This window comes from Marmota flaviventris, chromosome 12 (genome assembly GCF_047511675.1).
Source record: "Marmota flaviventris isolate mMarFla1 chromosome 12, mMarFla1.hap1, whole genome shotgun sequence".
In the NCBI taxonomy this organism is placed as follows: domain Eukaryota; kingdom Metazoa; phylum Chordata; class Mammalia; order Rodentia; family Sciuridae; genus Marmota; species Marmota flaviventris.
In genome coordinates, this window is record NC_092509.1 from 37,803,340 (window position 1) to 37,824,269 (window position 20,930).

Sequence of the window (20,930 nt, forward strand, 5' to 3'; positions counted from 1 at the left end):
GCCCAAAGTAACTCTGTGAGACCCTGTCTCTAAATAAAATACCCCCCCAAAGAAAGGTGAGGGGGTGCTGGGTATGTGGCTCAGTAGTTGGTCAAATGCCCCTTGAGTTCAAGCCCAGTACCAAAATAAAATAAAATAAAATAAAAAATAAATAAAAGCCATGAGTAATGGACACATTGACCTAATAATGAATGCTTGTTAAAAGATTGCTTTTGATATGCACTAGCATTAATAAATAACGTCAAGCAAACAGCATAATCAACTCAGGCTTAATGAGCATCTATAAATATTATGACTGCTTGAGTGTTTATAGGGTAATTAAGAAGGGATTGCTCAAGAAATTTAATTTCTAGTATAAAAAGGCCGGGCAGATGTTCAAACAGGCAATGTGCATTTAGGTGGCTCTATATACTATTCATTTCAGAATATGTGATAAAGTATACCTACTGTACAAGTAAGAAAAGAGTATGTGGTAATTTTGTTGGCAGTAGTCAATCGGTAAAAGTTATTTATCTGAAAAATAAGTGGCCAAATTGACTTTATACAATATGAATGAGAATCCTCTGATTTCGAAAGTATCATTTTTACTAAAAAGGAGTGCCACTAAACATCACATAATCTTAATCAACTCAATTGACCTTTCTAGAATTTCTATGGATTGTTCATCCATAAAATAAGCGGTTGGGTCTTATGTCCTGCAAGGTTATTTTCAACTTCATATTACAAGGAGAAAAAAGCCAAAAGAATAGAATCAGGGAGTCCTTTGAATATAGACAAACCAGACACTCTCCCACCAAGATAATAATATTTTCTTTTTTCCTAGACAGTTTACAAAGCCTCCCAAAATACAGAACTTAATTCTACAAAATCTGTAGGAATCTGAGGATAATACTGGACATAATTTAGGTCACCCCTCCATATCTGATACATTTTTTGATTATTTTAAACGTGGTCTCAGGTGGACAACATACTAGAACTAAGCAAGGCCTTTGTTTGACTTATAGGATGCTGTGGATTTAGGGCAAGAGTTTGGACTTTAGAACATAGTGGACCACGATTTAATCTTGATTTCACCACTTTTTAGTTACATGCATTTCAGTGAGATACTTAATCCCTCTAAATATGTTTTCTTTTAAAATGGGTTTAATGGTGTCTACTTTAGAGATAACTAAGGATAAAATAAAATAATATATGTAAAAATAATGTTATGTCTGTCACTTAGTAGGTACTCAAAAACCATGAATTCCCTTTAATAAAGTTAAAGATTAACATTTTGAGAAGAAACCTTTTGTTTTGTCTGCTTACCACTGTATTTTCTAACAGGTCAGGATGAATTCTGCTGATAAAAATGATTGCTTATAAAAATAAATGAAACACAGTTGTAAATATGAACAAAATATTTCTATTTACAGTATCATCAAAAGAATAAAATACTTATGGACACACTTCACCAAAGAGGTAAAAGGCGTGTAAAATTAAAACTATAAAACACTGATGAAAGAAACTAAAGAAGATATAAATAAATGGAAAGATCTATTGTGTTTGGGGATTGGAAGATTTTTAATATTTTTAAATATTTCCATACTTCCCAAAGTGATCTATGTCCTCTATGAAATTCCTATCCAAATTCCTGCAGCATGTTTTATAGAAATAGGAAAATAATACTAAAATTCATATGGAACCACAAAAGATCCTACATAGTCACAATAATACTAAGAAAGAGTAAAAACCTCACACTTCCTGAAGATATAGAAATTAAAACAGTATGGCATTGGCATAAAAATAGACATTTAGACCAACATAACAGAGAGACCAGAAATAAACCGCACATACAACTTCAACAAAATTGTAATGTGCCACCTGAAATCTTGTTAAAGGGGTAGATCTCCTGTTAAATGTTCTTATTACAATAAAAAAGGAAAAACAAAGGAAGCCTACCCACAACAGAAAAAAGAAAAAAATCTAAATAATCTGATTTAAAAGTGAACAAAGGATCTGAATAGATTTTTTCAAAAGAAAACATACAGTAACCAACAAGTATATGAAAAAAATGCTCAACATCATACTCATCAGGGAGAAAAAGAAATATCTCACCAGAGTTAGAATTGCTACATCAAAAAGACAAAAATAATAAATACTGGTGAGGATATAGAGAAAGAGAAACTCACATTGGTGTGAATGTAAATTAGTATAGCCATTTTAAAGAACAGTATAGAACTTCCTTCAAAAACTACAAAAAGGACTATCACATGATCCAGTTATCCTACTACTAGGTAGATATCCAAAGAAATTGAAAGAGTATGTCCAAGAGACACATGCATTTCCATGTTTACCTTAGCATTATTCACATTAGCCAAGATATGGAATCAAACCCAAATGTCCATCAAAAGGTGAATGGTTAAAGAAAATGTGGTACATATGGAACATGAAATGTTATTATTAAGCCGCGAAATTCTGCAATATCATGGATGAAACTAGAGGGCATCATGTTAAGTGATGGAAATCAGACAAGGAAAGACAAATATTGCATGTTCTTACTTAAATGAGGAAGCTAAAATGTTATCCCCATAGGAGTAGAGATTAGTGGCTACCAGAATCTGGGAAGGATGAGGGGATAAGACACAGAAGACAGTTAATGGTTACAGGGGTGCAGCTGGAGAGAAAGAAAAATTTCTAATAATGTATAAACACAGTAGGAGAACTGTGGTTAACAGCAAGTAAGCAAATATTTCAAAACAGCTGGTAGAGACATTCTAAATATATATACATACATATACATATACATATACATATACATATACATATACATATACATATGTGTATTTAGATAGATCATATATATGTATATGGTTTATAGTTTAATATATATTGAAATATGACACCATAAATATTTACAGTCATCATAAGTCAATTTTTTTTTTTCATGTGAACAAAAAAGACTCTCAGGTCCTATTCTTTTCTACTTGCCCATGAGTGAATAAGGAAAAACATCTTCTGTTAATCTGTGACTTATTGAAAATACCCATCCACTCAAGCAGTAACCAGAAACTCCTACTTTGATATCCCAGGCAGATTTTGCCTCAGTTCCCAACCATGTCAAAGTCTCCATCGGGAGACTTGGGAGACAGAGGCTGTCAGTCCCCCTGGAAAGAAAAGTGTCACAGAGATTTGATGTTATCTCATTGAACAATTTAGTGCCTCCTGAGGGGAAGTGAATCATAATAGGTGGCCGCCTATGAGCTGTGTGGGGTTAGCAAGGGAGGCCACGCATGAAATGCTGATTTGATTGCTGAACTCCATTTGTCATTTCCCATAGATCTCTGTGAGAAGATGTCGAGGTCACTAAAACATAGCTTGCTTATAACGTTTGTATCAGGTGAACACAGTTCTCACAGGAACAGTACGTGTAACTTTTTTTGTGCCTGATTAAATTTCAAAAGCCTCTCCATTCATGCCTGGAAAAACACAATTTGAGCTAGGACCTCCTTAAAGGTGCCTATTAACCCTGCTAATGAGCAGGTATAATTTTTGCCACTTACAGATGACATTCAATATGGCTTTGGGCTCATATTTCAGAGGACATTTCCACATGCGGTTCATTCTAGCAGAAGAAACACTTCCTGACGACTGACCCGAAGTAGTTGGCCAGGATGCGTGTGCTCCACAGCAGATGCCAGACTGGCCTGAGTCATCCTTGGGGGGTTTCATAAAAGCAAATCCCTTATCTGGGAAACTAATCTCTTGTGATGTTTGACCAACCCTACTCATGGCAAGGGCATAAATGTCTCTGCCTTGTCTGCGACTTCTGCAGAATCTTCTACTTTCTCTATATTATCCAGAGTGTGCTTCCTCAGGCAAAGACTGAAATTTACCACTAAGTTCCATGAAATAGCACACTATCAACCTTCAATAAAACATTTGTGATGAATGGTCAAACAAATACATGAAAAAAATGTTCAACATCCCTAGCAATTGGAGAAATACAAATTAAATCTACACTGTTGATTCCATCTCCAGCCAGAATGGCAGTTATCAAGAACACCAGCAATAAATGTCATTGAAGATGTGGGGAAATGGATGCATTCTTATATTGTTTATGGGACTGCTAATTAGTACAACTACTCTGGAAAGCAGTATAAAGGCTCCTCATAAAACTAGGAATGGAACCACCATTTGACCCAATTATCCCACTCCTCAGTATATATCCAAAGGATTTAAAATCGGCATACAACGATGACATAGCCACATCAATGTTCATATCAGTACAATTCACAATAACTAAGCTATGGAACCAATCTAGATGCCTCTCAACAGATGAATAGATAAAGAAATTGTGGAATATTAGCCATAAAGAAGAATGATTTTATGACATTTTCTGTTAAATGGGTGGATCTGAAGACTCTCATGCTAAGTGAAATAAGCCAGTCCCCTAAAACCAAAGGTCGAATGTTCTCTGTAATGTATGGTTGCTAAACCACAGCAAGCTGGGGTGGTGAAGGATAGAAGCTCATTGGATTAGACAAAGGGGAATGAAGAGAAGGGATGGAGGATGGGAATAGAAAAGACAGTGGAGTGAATCTGACATAACTTTCCTATGTACATATATGGATATACCACCAGTGTATCTCAACATTGTGTACACCCACATGACTGGGATCAGACCCTAATTAGAATATGATATAGTCCGTGCTTGTATAAATATATCAAAATATACTCTACTTACATGTATAACTAAAAAGAACAATTTTTTAAAAAAGACTATCTCAGGTCATCTATGGAAGCTCTTTGCCCTCATCTACCTAAGGTATTTGTGTCTCCATATTACCAAAGAGAGAACTTCCTTCTAAAGAGGTGACTTTTCCTAGGTTACAAATAAAATAAAGAAATGGAAATAGAAATATGAATCCCTGCATGTTATACTACAGCACAATTTCTTATTTATTTAAGCAATAAATATTTTATTGGGTAAAGGATACAAAAGGAATGTCTCTACTATAGAATATAAGAGAATGAGCAGCCCTTCTTTGACAATGTTACAGGTTATGGAAAGTTTAAGAAATCACAGAGAACAATTTCTGAAATAGTACATGAAACTCATGTACTATTTCTAAATTCTTTAGCCACATTATTTCTGAATTGAGCTTTGAACATGGAAAGCATGTTAAATATTCACAATTCTTATTCATTATAACAGTTTAAGGCATGCATGAATCTCATACCTTTGTCTGTGAAGCCAAACTTTTCATGTAAGTGAGAGAAGTTCCTATGCCTGGGAAAGAAACACATTAATGAAATGACCACTAGGTTTTGTATGGACACCATTCACAGGATTTTGGATGAAAAGTAAAATATATAACTTACAGCGACTGCAAGTTTAACATTGTCTTGATAGCTTTAATATTTTAAATTCAACAAACATTCATTGAACCATGGACAAGGCACTGGGAATACAAAAATGCATAAGATCCATTCTTACTTTACCACTGAATTGCAAGTTCAAGAATATTCTTCACAGAAGGTAGGAGATACTAAGTGCCTAAGAAGGTAAAAACAAAGTGCTTTGAGAACACAGGAGAAAGAGACTGTATTGTCCCCCAGGAGAGTCAGAGAAATATTTACAACAAAGTGGCAATTGAGCTGAGCCTGGAAGCATGGCTAAACTTTTATTAGAAGGAGAGGAAGAATATTCCAAAGGATGAGAGCAGCAGGAACAGAAAATTGTGGAGCACGTCCTCTGGTTACTGGTATGGAGATTAGTAGAGTAAGAGTAATGAGAGATAAAACCAGGGGAGTACATCATCGCTACCTGCAGAAATTCTTTGTGAGTGTATTACGGACTCTGACCTTTGCAATGCAAGCAGTGAGGAATCATTGAAAATTATTTAGCAAAGGAGTGATGTGATCAGAGCCTCAGAGCCAGATGTAGCAAACAGCACTCTGCAGCTGGTGCAAGACAATGGGAGGGAAGGACCCCGAAACAGAGCCAGGACAAGAGTCTATTATAGTAGACTTACTGAGAGATAAAAGGAGAGACTAAGCGAAGACCAACGGGAAAAGAAAGAAAAGGATTGCTGAAAGTCAGGGTGGTTTAAAGAATGTCCCAGGAAAGGGGAAGAGCATGTGGGAAGTTCAGCGTGAGATGAGTGAGGGGCCACGTTTGAGGAAGAAGCAGTTCAACTTGGCTGAAGCCTGAGGCAGCAAAGTGCTCCTTTAAAAGGCAGCTCACACAACTGAGGAAATGGACTCAAAAAATTATTTTTTGATCATTAAATTTAAATGTCATCTATGTATAGGAGCTACTGTTTTGTAAGGAGCAGATGTGGAACACTGGATTGTAAAATTCACTTTATCTGAAAATAAGTAGCAACGTCTTTGATTTATCAAAGATTTATCCTATTTTCTTCTCTCCTTCGGCACAAATCACATGATTATTTTTCCCTCTAAACCATTATAAGATGGATATAAGAAATAAAGGGATATAATTATGATAATAAATGCATTGATTCTTCTCTGAAGCTCTCAAAGAACTCGGCTGAGAATCCATCTGGTCTCAGGCTTTTCTTGGTTGGTACGCTTTTGATGTCTTCTATTTCCTTGCTTGAAATCTATTTAAATTATATAAGCCACATCAATGTTTATAGCAGCTCAGTTCACAATAGCTAAACAGTGGAACCAATCTAGATGTCCTTCAACAGATGAATGGATAAATAAAATGTGGTACATATACACAATGGAATATTACTCAGCCTTAAAGAAGAATTAAATTATGGCATTTGCAGGTAAATGGGTGGAACTAGAGAATATCATGCTAAATGAAGTCAGCCAACACCCCAAAACCAAAAGCTAAATGTTTTCTCTGATAATCAGATGCTGATCCATAGTGGAGCAGGAGGGTGGGGGAATGAAGGAACTTTGGTTTGTGTAGAGGGGAGTGAGGGGAGGGGTGGGGCAGGGCAGGGTGGGGTGGGAAGGATGGCAGAATGAGACAGACATTATTACCCTATATACATGTATGATTACACTACTGGAGTGACTCTGCACCATGTATAGCCAGAGGAATGAGAATTTGTGCTCCATTTGTGTACAATGTGTCAAAATGGATTCTACTGTCATGTACAATTAATTAGAACAAGTAATAAATGCATAATACTTAAAGAGGTGAAGTGGTGAGAAACAACACAGGTCTGGGGTTTGAATTGCTCCTGGTATTTAAGTGGATGGATGTATGATGAGGTTCTCACTTTGCTAAGATAACTAATTATTCTGGTTATGTGGCTTCCGTGCCCAATTATAGATCACTGGAGAAATCTAGATCTTTTCAGTCATCACAGACTGTTCTATTGGAAAATGTTATTAAATATTATTAAATACCGATCTGATTTTTCCACACATGTTTTTCCCACTTCCCCCCCCTCCCCTGAATTGTAATCAAGAGTTTGAACTCTTTTTTGTTTTTTTGACATTGTGAAATCACATATATAAAATCCTGTGTAGCCCCTCCCTTGTACAGTTTAAAGAGCATGAATGGAAAGAATACCATAGCCCAGCTCAAGAAACATCAAGCTGTTAAAATTTTAAGAGCACCAAGAGTGACCATGTCTTTCCCCTCAGAGTTAAACAGTATTTTATGTTAATCACTCTCATTTCCTTTATAATTTTGTTTCATGTGTCAACTCTAATTAAGGCATTTTACCTGATCTCTGATAATGTAATATTTCTGTGCATTTCTCTTTCTGTTGATGATTATAAAACAGATTGATTTCACTTTTAACACTTGCATAGTATTTCTTTGTTCAGATATTCCATAATATATTGACCCAGACTTCTCTCCTTAAGTTTTGTGGCTTTTGTTTTGCTGTATTCTGCTGTCACACACCATGCTGGTATGAACTGTTGTTAGTTTCTAGATGTTCAGCCCTATCTTTTCATGAGTATTTGTTTTTAAGCAAGTAGCCCTGAAAAGGTGGAGACCGTGATTTGCTCATGAACTAATTGATTTACATTCCCAAATAATAATGGTAGAGGCATCCCCCTCTCAAAGGCATTCCAGACTAATAAAGAGAGAGATGCTCCCTCTTTTCCCCAGAGAGGTTTGTTTACACGTCAGCCTTATAACCATAATCTCTGTCTCAGGGTGGACACATAGGTTTGCCAGCAGCCCTTGTATAAAATCTGTCTCTCATTCTCAGGGTTCCTCTCTATAATGCATTCCCATGGCTTATATAGGCAACAGGTAACATGTGGCCCTCATCACACCACTTTATGGGATTAATGGCTATAATGTTGCTCTGTTACTTCTGCTATAAAAAATAAACCATATTTTCCTTCTAATGCTGTACCTGTGACACTGACTAACTTGTTAGTTTGCAAGCAGGATGGAAACTTAGACCCTTGCAACAGTTCCTCACTTGATGGTTTAGCATGAATGTTCATGAGTATGTCTCTGGGAACATGTGTTCAAAATGTCTTAGGGGATACACCTAGATAGAAAATTGCTTGGTTATAACTTACCATATGCCATGTTGTTTTTTAGAGCGTCAAAGCCAGTTTACACTCCCACTCAACAATATTAAAGTGAGTTTGGTTCTGTGTCTTCATCAGTATTAGGCAGTTATGGTTAATTAAATTGTTCTCAATCCCTTTGGTGTAAAATGACATTGTATTGAGGTTTTAATGTGCAATTCCCTGACCTAGTGCAGCTACTGCTATATATTGTAGCTATACTGCTTCCTTATTCAAGAAAGGCCAGTTCACCATTTTGTTCTGTGGTTCTATTGGATTGATTATCCATGCATAGTTAATTTCTAGAAGTTCTTTATGTATAATGGAGACTGGTCATTTGTTAATTGTATGAGATGAGAATATTCTTCAGTTTTTTTATTTTCATTTTCTTTACCATTTTTTTCTTTTTTTTTTTAACAATACATCTTTCTTATTTTTTTTTCTTTTTTTTTTTTTTTTAAATACATCTTTCTTATTTTTTTTTTATTTTTTTTTTTCTTTCTGTTTTCTGTGGTGCTAGGGATTGAACCCAGGGCCTTGTGCATGTGAGGCAAGTACTCTACCAACTGAGCTATATCACCAGCCCCTTTACCATGCTTTTTGATAGACATGTTTTACCTCTAATGCAAAAAATAAGCCAAAGTTTATTATTATTACTATTTGTGGTTTGGCATCTCATTTAAAAATTATTTCCTCCTTCTCAGATTCTTGAATTACACTTTTTTTTTGTTTATTGTCTTTTGAAATTTTGTTTTGTGTTTAACACTTAAATCATGGAGCCATCTAGAATGGACTTCTCTGTATTGTCTGAGGTCAGAATCCACTTTAGTTTTTCCCATGTGCATGAGAAACTGTCAGAGTGCCATGTGTTGGATTGTTTATTTATCCTTCCCCACTGATCTACAATACCAGTTCTGTCACCAGATTTTGACAGACAAGTGGGCCTGTTCCTAGGCTGTTGTGTTCCACTGGTCTATTTGCCACCCTCAACCCCAAAGCTTCACATTACTATGGTGAAATAGTTATCATAGCCTTACAATAAATCTTGGTTAGCTAAAATGGAAGCTTTGAATTTTTTGTTCTTTTTCAAATATATTGATTTTCCAAATACATTTTAGAATCAGCTTGCCAAGTTACATGAATAAAAGCAACTATCTTAATTAGATTTTAACTAGAAATGTATGTAGTCATATATCAATTTGGAGAGAACTGCTGTTTTTACAATATTGAGTTTTTCAGACTATGAACATGTTCTATATCTCCTCTTTTTTGGATTTTACCAAACTGACATCTTGCACATGATTTGTTAAATTGTTATTTATTTTTGATGATGTTGTTACTTCTGTAAATGGGCATCTTCTTTTAAAATTATATTTTCTTATTGGTTGTTGCTGGGGTATAGAAATATATTGAACATTGATACATTGATTTTACTAGAATCTTATTAGTTAAAATACGTTGTCAATTACAGATTTTTACATAAAAGTTGTATGACCTATTGATAATGGTATCCTTTTCCAATTATGATTTTCATTTATTCTTCCTGCTTTAGATCATTATTACCTCTTAAAGAATATTGCATATATGTAGTGAAAGCAGGCATCCTTATTTTTATAGTTCTATTTTAAAGAAAATGTTTTTAAATTTTCCCCATTGAGTGATGCTAATATAGTCTCTTTAAGATATTGAGAAGGGGCTGGGGATGTAGCTCAAGCGGTAGCACGCTCGCCTGGCATGCGCCAGATAAGAAAAATAAAATAAAGATGTTGTGTCCACCGAAAACTAAAAGATAAATATTAAAAAAATTCTTTCTCTCTCTCTCTCTGTCTCTCTCTCTTAAAAAAAAAGATGTTGAGAATATTTTCTTCTAGCTTGATAAGACCATTTGTATGAGTTTTATTTTATAACATGATTTTCTAGTGAGATAATTATGTAACAAATTAATAAAAATTAATGAATTTTGTGCTGAAACAACTTTAGATTTTTACAATAAACAACTCAAGATTTACACGTTGGTGAATCTAGATTTCTAATATAGAATTTTGTTTGGAGTTTTTACATCTATTTTATGAATGAAAATGATTTGTATTTTTTTTTCTTATACTGTACATTTTTTATTGGGGCATCGTGGATTCTGACTTCATTTAATTCTGTCATCAGATTTTATTTGGATACCTTTGTTGTGTTAAATGTTGTTCTGGCACTTTGGATAAATCAACAAACAAAGCAGAAGAGCTTACCTTCTGACATAGTAAAATGGATAATTAATAAATGTAGTAAATAAACTGTATAGTATGTTAGAGGAAAATAATGTGGAAAAACACAGAACAGAAGCATAAAAGGATCAGGGATACAAGTGAGGGGCCAGTGGTAATATCAAGTTTAAAGAGGTTAGGGTAGTTGACACTGAGAAGGTAACTTCTGAAGAAAGCCTTGGGAAAGTAAGGAAGCAAGTTTTGTGGATATCTGGGTCAAAAGCATTCCAGAGAAAAGGAAAAATTAATGCAAAGGTCTAAGGGGGAAATTCCATAATGTGTTTCTGAAACACATTAGGGGACATTTTCTGAAAAACATTAGAGGACACCTGTGGCTGTGGGGAATAATAAGTAAGGAGAAGTGTAGTAAGATGTGAGAGCAGACAGGTGGTATAATTTAATTTCATAGGATCTTGTGGGCCACTATAAGAACACGATTTTCCTTTGAGAGAAACCCATGGCAACTTCAAGATGGGAAAAGAAAAATAACATGATCTGTCTTACATTTGAAGAGGCTCATTCCAACTACTTGTTGTACTGAGAATGGACCACAGAGATAGAAGCAGTCTCCTAGATCTATTAGGAAACTATTATAACAATCCAAGCAAGAGACCAAGCACAATAGCAGAATTATGCAGAAAACAAGACATATTTTTGAGCATAGATCTTACCAAATTCCTGCCAGATTGGATGTGAGAGGAAGACAGAAGTGAAAGATGATTCCAAACTTTGGGTTGAGCCACTGAGATTGGGAAGACTGAGGTGGAGCTGGTTTGGTGGGGAGTGAGGAGACATCAGAAATTCAGTTATGGATCTGAAGTTTGAAATGCCCCTTAGACATACAGGTGGAGATGTCTGGTGGCAGATGGCTATGTGAGTCTTCAGTTTAGCAGAGGGAGACACAAATATATGAGTAAATATACACTGAATGAGGGTAGAAATGAACTAAGAGCTCAGATTCTGCAGTGTTAAGTGCTGAAGCAGGAGACAATGAACCAACGAAAGATAATGAAGAGTGATTTGTTTTTAAATTAATTTACTTATTTTACACGAGGAGTGATTTTTAAAAAGTTTTTGCTTGATTTTTTGGGGGACCATACATATAACATGAATTCAGGTCTAACCCCCTCTGAATAGGAGAAAATCATAAGAAAGTTCCTAAGAAGCTCCTTTTCTCCTTCAAACAGATGCTTGCCCCGACAGGATGTGAGGAATCTCATGAGCAAAATCATTAGTGTCCTCTCCCACCACTCATAGGCTTCTCATTTGACTCTTCTGTGCTGCTTTTGTGACCCCCACCCCTAAAATGCAAGATCTAAGTCAATTATCATAGACAGTTACCCAGGACAGACTTAATGCACAGAATTTGTGAATTCTTTCCATTGTTGGCCTACAAAGAATTGCTTTATTTTTCATCAGATTAATTATGCATTGAAAAATCATTTTAGAGTAAGGTACAGAAAGGTATCACACCATCTCACTCATATGTAGTCTAAAAAGTTGATGCGTAGAGGTTGAAAAGAAAAGGGTGGCAACCAGAGGCTGAGGAGAGTAAAGGGTCAGGGAAAGGTTGATCAGTGCAAAGTCACAGTTACCTAGATGCAAGAAGCTCTGGTGCTCTGTTGCTCAGGACTGTGACCATAGGTAACAGTAATGTACTCTGCATTTCAAAAACTAGAGGAAAGGATTTGAAAGTTTTCACCATAAATAAATTATTTAAATGCTATACAATATATATATATGTATTGAAACATCATGTAACCTATTATATATAATTTTTATTTTCATGTATTAGCTAAAAAGTAAATTTCATTAAAATGAGTAAAATATCTTTTAGCTATAATTTACCATGGTATACCTAGAGGTAGTTCTATACATGTCTAAATTGCTATATTACCCTGGTGAGATTTGCTGTTAAATCGGTTGCAGTCTATAGTCAACCCCAACCCTTTTAATTTTTCATAAAGTCTTTGAATTAGCAAACTACTAGTAAATCAGTCCCTTACTGACCTGGTGAAGATTAACAGATGAATAGTTCTACTTGTAGGGGGTGAAGGTAGAATCAAGAGTTGAGGCAGTAAAAGGTAAACACCTAGTATTTTTTAAAATATTTTTTTCTTTGTAGTTGGACACAATACCTTTATTTTATTTATTTACTCTTATGTGGTGCTGAGGATCCAGCCCAGGGCCTCGAAAGTGCTAGGCAAGCGCTCTACCGCTGAGCCACACCCCCAGCCACAAACACCTAGTATTTTGATGAAGATTTCAGAACTTACTAATAGAAATATATATATTATACTCATCCTAAAGTTCTCTATTTTAAAGTAACCATTTTGGCAAATCTTTCATTTATTTCAATAATGTTGGGATTTCAAAATCACCTGGGAACTCCTTTTTCAGAGAATCTATCAAAACCTATAGAATATTCTTTTCTTAGCACCCCCTAGAACAGTAAATCTCTGGTTTGTGAGGACAAATTTGATTTTTTTTTTGAAACATCCAGAAATTATTTAGTGCTGGGTCTGTTAAAAAGAGTGGTTGATCAAGCTTGGAGAATTATTGTTCACGGTCTAAAATGAGTATGATCATGATTTAATAGCTGGTGTTCTTTAGTGATAACTACACTGGCATGTGCACGTCTCAAACATGTGATCAATGTATATTTATTGATGATAAGCTTCTTACAGCATGATCAATGACCCTGGCCAGAGGGAGTCAAAATCACATGCCATCGGTCTGAATGTGCAGCACCGAGGAGGGAGACTGAATCCATGCACTTTCTAATATATCTTGCCCCTTTGTTTATCCACTGGCGCTCAGTCTAGCCCTACTGAGGATAGTGCTTGTCAGTGGGGCTGACTTTGAATGACGAAATCTTCACATAACCTTCAGGCAGAGCCTTGGTCCAAGCCTATCACAGGCAGCCCAGGGGATCCCCCAACAGCAATAAATGTCTCATATTCATTTTTCACTGGATAATAGTGTGGCTCTCAGTGCTGGAAGAAAATCACACACAGCTATATTACATTTTAAATGCTCCTGATTCCCTTCCTGACAGGCTTCTCTTTGAGGAAAAAATCAGGTGTTCTTCTTGTCATTTGTTTTCTCATCCATTTATGTCCTTTTTGTTTTTCTTTTCAGTTCAAACCTCCTAGGTAATTGCATTGTAAATAATCTTAAATTGTTCTCATAGCCACTGTAACATGATTTTCATGAATGCCTACATCTCTAACAAATACATTTGTCTTGGCTTTTGTGACAGTGTTAATAATTTTGTATCATTTTACCATTAAAGTGTGATTTTAACAATTATAATAAAATATTTACATCCTCTATTTTTATACTACGTATCTTTTAAGGGAAGACCATGGATTTTTACATGACAACATTCCAAAATGAAAATAGCTAAGGGATATGATTTCTGACTTTCTGTATCCATACATCATGCATTTATAGAAAACTGAGTGATTGTATTAAGCTAAACAAGATTTTTTAAATTTTCTTCCATGAAAAGTCATAGTGGGTCCAAACTGGATTACAAAACACCAAATTGAATATTCCAAAGTGACCTCACAATTATGTTTAGCTTATAATTTTGAAATAAACTATTAGAATAAAATATTCTGCATGTTAATTTAAAATTAACATTTAAATTTTTAATTTTAGGGTTCCTGGTATATGTAGTAGAAAACTAAGACAAATCATATGGCAGATGTGTCTCTAGATTTTTTAAGAATCTCCGTGATGGCTGTACTAATTGACATTCCCACCAACAGTGTGTGAAAGCCCCCTTTTCTCCAGGTGCTCGCCAGCATTTATTTTTGTCTTTTTGATAATAGCCATTCTATCTGGAGTGAGATGATATCTCACAGTTTTGATTTGCATTTCTTTTATTATTAAAGCTGAGGATTTTGTTATTGTTTTTTGTTTTGTTTGTTGTGTTCTGTTTTGAATGAGTAAGAAATCCTATCCTAAAACTCACATGGAATTTCAAAGGATCAAGAAAAGCCAAAATAATCTTTCAAAAAAAAAAAAAAAAACAACTAGAATATGAAGATTGATATTTTCTTAACACAAAATTCACTACAGAGCTGCAATAATCAAAGTAGTATGGTATCAGCGTGAAGACATAGATCAATGGAATATAACACAGAGCCCAGAAATTAAGTTTTACACATATGAGTAAATTATTTTTTGCAAGAGTACCAAGAGCACAATGAGAAAAGGACAGTCTTTTCAACAAATAGTACTGAGGAAAACTGGTCAACCACAAGCAAAATTTACCTAACACCATATATAAAAACTAGCTCAAAGTAGATTGAAGACCTAAATGTAAGACCTAAGCCAATAAAATTCTTAGAAGAAAACATAGGGGAGAACTTCACAACATTGAATTTGGGGATGATTTCATGATATCATATAAAACACAGGTAACAAAGGGAAAAAATAGACAAATTTGGATTCAAGTTTTTAAGGTTTTGAATATCAAAAGGCAGTATCCACAGAGTAAAAAAGCAACCCAGAGAATGTCAGGAATATTTGCAAATCATGTATCTAATAGGGGATTAAAAATCCAGACCATGTAGAGAACACTTAAAACAATCCCATTAAGAAAGGACTGAAATGGACATTTCTCTATAAAGAAATATATTAATGGCCAATAAGCACATGAAAAGATGCTCAATATCCCTAATGGTTAAGGAAATGAAAATTGAAACTCTAATGAGATTCCACTTCACACCCATTAGGATCCCACTATGAACAAAACATATATAGAATAGGAGGTGTTCCTGAGGTTGTGAAGAAACAGGAAGCTTTGTGCACAGTGGGTGGAAAGGTGAAATGGTACAGCCACCATGGAAAATAGTATGACAGTCAAAAAATTAAGTCAAGAATTATGATATGATACAGAAATTCCACTTCATGGTATACGCCCCAAAGAATTGAAAGTAGGGTCTCAGAAAGATATTTGTACACTTACATTCATAGATGTGTTATTCACAATAGCTGAAATGTGGAAGCAACCCACAATGAATCAATTGATAAGCAAAATGTGATATATACATATATATATATGCAAACAAACATAAATATATATTATAAACATACATATACACACTATGGAATATTTTAGATTGAAAAGGAAGGAAATTCTTACATATGCTATAATATTGTTGAACCCTAAGGACATTACTCCATGTGAAATGATCCTGACACAAAAAGAAAAAGTATGATTCCCCTTGTTTAAGATACTTAGAGTAACTGAATATTCAGAGAGAAAAAGTAGAATCATGGTTGCCAGGATCTTAGGGAAAAAGAAGTGAGAAATTGTTATTTTTATATATATAAAATTTCAGTTTTATAAGATGAAAAGAGTTTTGAAAATGGATGTCAGTTATGGTTATATCTTGTGAGTATGTTTAACACCACTAAACCATACTCTTAAAATGAATAAGCCATACTCTTAAAACGGTGGTTAATTTTATGCTGTATATATATTTTACTACAAACATTGGAATAAGAGAAATAACACAATAGTTTAAATGACAGTAAAATGTAATTAAAAAACTTCTACTAATATTTTTTGAAGAAAGAAGGTAAAGAATATGTTACTATTTTCAAACAGTGGGTTAATTCTCTCCCTGTAAAAAAAAAATAATTCTCACATTTAAAAGCACTAAATATTTTACCTTAATAATCCTTTACATACCAGTATCAATATTAACAGTAGTAATTAAAGTCACAATTAAACTCCTAGCTGACCAAAGTAGATGATGATTGGGGATTTTAAAGACAGCATATAGAGAAAGTTATTTTCTGTGCTTCTCTGGCATCTTATTTCTTTATAATCACAATGATACCATTTTAAAATAATTTTAGTGGACTTTCATTATCTGTACTATGTTCCACCCAAAATTGGTTTTCCAACATGATTATTCTAAAATTTTATGAACCATTTCAGAGGTTCAGCCAATGGTCTACTGACACTTTAGCTTTGGGCCCCAGGTGAGGCTGAACACTATGGCAGAAAAAAGTAGCTCAGGACATGGCAATAGGAAGCAGAAAAAGAAAGATTTGCTCACCAGGGGCAAAAATATAAACCACAAAGGCACAATATCCCACCCCACTCCCACCCCATCCCCATGACCTACTTCCTCCAGTCGCATCCTATATGCCTACAGTCACCACCAAGGTAATCCATATCAGTGGATTGATCCATTGATTATGTTATACCTCATAATCTAATCATTTTACCTCTATAAATTGTTGCATTGTTTCACACATGAGCTTGAGAAGGAGGATACCTCATAGCTAAACCATCACAGAGTATTTAAAGAAAACCATTATAAATCATGACTTGTCAGTGAATCGGAACTCCAGAACCCCTGGTGTAGTGAACAGAGGATATAAGGAAATACAGAGGAGCCCAGCAGCAGGAGTGCTGCTATGTCTCTGCCAAGGGAGGGGTAATGCAAAGAGAAAGAGAAACACGGTGGACAAATTTGACACACAGAATATGCTCTGTTTCTCACCTAAGTGAAAACTGAGAGAGAGAGATCCAGCTAGAGAGTTTGTGCTAAATGTTGTTCCTATGGGAACCTAAGAGTCCCTAGCAAATGCTTCCACTCTGTCTCAGCCAATGCTTACTAAACAACCTAAAGTACACCTAGCAAATCACAAAAGGGTTATAGAGAATAATGGGTTCAGGGTGGATGCAAGACAGAGGTACAGAGGAGAGTACAATCTTCTCTCCCTTTGAACTCTGTGATACAAGCAACCAGAAGGAAAGGATTAGAGAAATTGACCAGGGTGGAGTGATTACCTTTGGACAGGAGAGTGCAACCCAATTTCCTTTTGAGTTCTGGTTGTGAGCAACCAACTGGAAAGAATAGGGTAAATTGATCAGATAGACATGATCACATTAGGGGATGGAGACTTGGAAATTCATATTTGGTTGGAGAACATGCTATAGGAAACCTGCATGCATCACCCACCCACAGAGGTCTGTCACCCCACCCTACCTAAAACTTGACACTAGAAACCCAGATGTTTCACAGAGATTAATAACTACTCAGCCTAGAGGTGTGCAAGTATTTAAATAATTCTAGATTACAAAGTTCGTTTAAAACTTGACCCCAGAAGCTGGGACTTCCTAAATAGATCTCTGCACCATTTCCAACCAGGGAAAGCAGTGCTCTAAGACATCCAGACAAAATCCCAGTAGAAAGTAATGTAGTTCCATTTCCCAGTAATGGCAAGCCAAGAAGCTGAGATCCATCTCAAGGAGCCCCACTTCCTATCTACTCCAGTAGGCAGAGAGGTGAAAATCACAAAGAGGCTGGATTTAATATCACCCATCTCTGGCTCCCTCTAAGAAGCACAAGGCCCAAGAATTAAAGAGAAAGAAGGACAGTCTAGAATAGGATATAAATACCCAACTTCAGCTACCTCAGTGGAACAATTTAGGCACTTATAATTAAGAAGGTTTTTTTTTTTTACTTTTTTTAAAAATGTTTTTTAGTTCTGGCTATATTTGTTGTTTGGATCATGTATATACATATGTTTCATTTCTTTTCCTATTCTATCATGTCTTTTTACCAACATTTGACTATTTCATTCTCCTTTTCTAAGAATTAGTAACAATTGCCTATTTGTGTTTTTGTTTATTTGGTGTTTTTGTTTAATCTAAATAACTTTTCATTTAAAGTTTAAAATATTTTATTTGAATATTGTATTGTTTGACATTGGAGGGTTGGTATTGTTCTGTTCTAATTATTTGCTTGTTTTATTATTCTTACTCTTCCATTAGTAGCACTATATCTTGTTCTCTGTCTTCTGCCCTTTCACTTCCTCCCTGTTTAAGACCTTCATGCAATTAGCTTGATACTTCTTTCTCTTCTCTCACCTTTTGAATATTCCAATCTTCCTGCTGCCTTCATACCCCAATTTCTGTTCTCTTAATGAAATATATTTTTAACATCTTTTAGATCCATGTAGTTTATCCCTTTGGGTAATGGCATAAGGTCCTCATAGAAAGCCACACTACCATGGCAACATCCCAAGAGTGAATTAAAACAGTAATTCAACATTAGCAAATTGAACCTACAAAGCTGAGAAGAACAAACAAAAACTCTCACTTTAAGTAGGCCATCTGGACTCTGGGATAAGGAGCTTAGCAGAAAGGGGGTAGGGGAGATTGAGATCAATTCAAATCAGACCAAATCTGGTTGAGCCTTGAGTCATCCCTTACAAGAACACAAAGCACTAGAGGACAGGCCAACATATTAACTCTCCCCACCCCCAGAAAGATGGGGGCACCAGAGATGTCCAGCCAGGAAAGAGTGAAACCCTGCATAAAGACTCCCCTAACAAATTTAACCACCTTGGGCCAGAGCTGAGAATGATCAAACTGCATAATAACTGAATCCCCAGAAAGAAAATACTTTATTTCAAAAACCTGACCAAGAAAAACAAACCAACAAATTGACTTCCAAAAAATGGTAGAGGGAAAATGGTAAGCTTTAACTTCACTGCCTGGGATCAAAGTCGTCAGAGAATAGCTAATCAAAGAGCCAAATACAGTTTAAAAGCATTTTTTACTTTTCATATTTTCTGACTTCTCAACCAATTAAAGAAAATCACTTCAATTTACCACTCAGATCAGTGAACTGCTGTAGCCATAGATCATGACTAGTAAATTTTTTAAAAAGATTTATAAGTACAATGAATTGTTCTGAAGTGGCTATTATTACTGAGGACAAATATCTCCTCTGGACATATTAGTGAGTTAAAATTGAGTGAAAATATTGATACCAAGACATTTTTCCAATTCAGGACATATAGTAAAGAAAAAGCAATTCACTACAAAGTCCCTCATAGAAAATGGATACAATACTAACAATATGAAAAATCTAGGGAACAAACTACCCCAAATAGCTCACAACTGACCCCATTGACACCATGGTGTAGAAATGCCAGAAAAATAATTTAGAAGGTTGACATTAAAATGTTCAAGGAAATATAAGATCATCTAAGGAATAAACTAAGAGAGAATAGATAAAATAAAAAAGCATTTCAATAAAGGTAGATTTTGAAAAAAAAAATCAGATTCTGGAAATGAAAGACTCAATAAGTCAAATTTAAAGTTTAGTTGAAAGAATCACCAATGGATAAGACCACTTCAAAGACAGATTCTCAGGCCTAGAAGAACAAGTACATAGTCTTGCAAATAGTGTCAAGATTTTAAGATACCATGAGCAGAATATTCAAGAAATATAGAATAACATTAAGAGACTAAATCTAAGAATAATTGGTGTAGGCAAAGTCACCAAAGTACAAACTAAAGGAATGTACAACCTTTTTTTTTTTTTTTTTTTTTAAAGAGAGAGGGGGGGGGGAGAGAGAGAGAGAGAGAGAGAGAGAGAGAGAGAGAGAGAGAATTTTTTAATATTTATTTTTCAGATGTCGGTGGACACAACATCTTTTTTAATTTTATTTTTATGTGGTGCTGAGGATCGAACTCAGCACCCCACACATGCCAGGCGAGAGTGTTACCACTTGAGCCACATCCCCAACCCAACAACCTTTTTGATTAAATAAAATCAGAAAAATTTCCAAATCATAGGAATAAAATAAAAATCCAAATATAAGAGACATTTAGAACCCCAAATATACAAGATCAAAATGAATCCTCTCAAAGGCACATCAATTCAAATGTCTAGTATACAGAATAAGAATAGGGTTCTAAAAGCCACTAGAGAAAAATGGAAGCTCACACTTAGAGATAAGCCAATTAGAAATACTACTTATTTTTCAACACTGACCCTAAAGCCAGGAGGGCTTGCAATAATATATATACCAAGCTCTGAAGATAATAGGTTCCAACCAAGATAGCTATATCCAGCAAAACTATCCTTTAAAATTGAATATGAAATAAAAGCTTTCTACAATAAGTATAAACTAAAAGAATTCATAGCCATTTGCCAGCAATACAAAATTGATGCAATGAACTATTTTATGCAGAAGAAATAAAAAATAAATTATAGAATCAGCATATGGATAAATATCACTAGAAGTATAGTAAATTGAAGGACAGTCAAGGCTTAATTAAGTATCAGAAATAAATCAAAATAGCAGGAAATAAAAATCATCATTCTATAATACCACTGAATG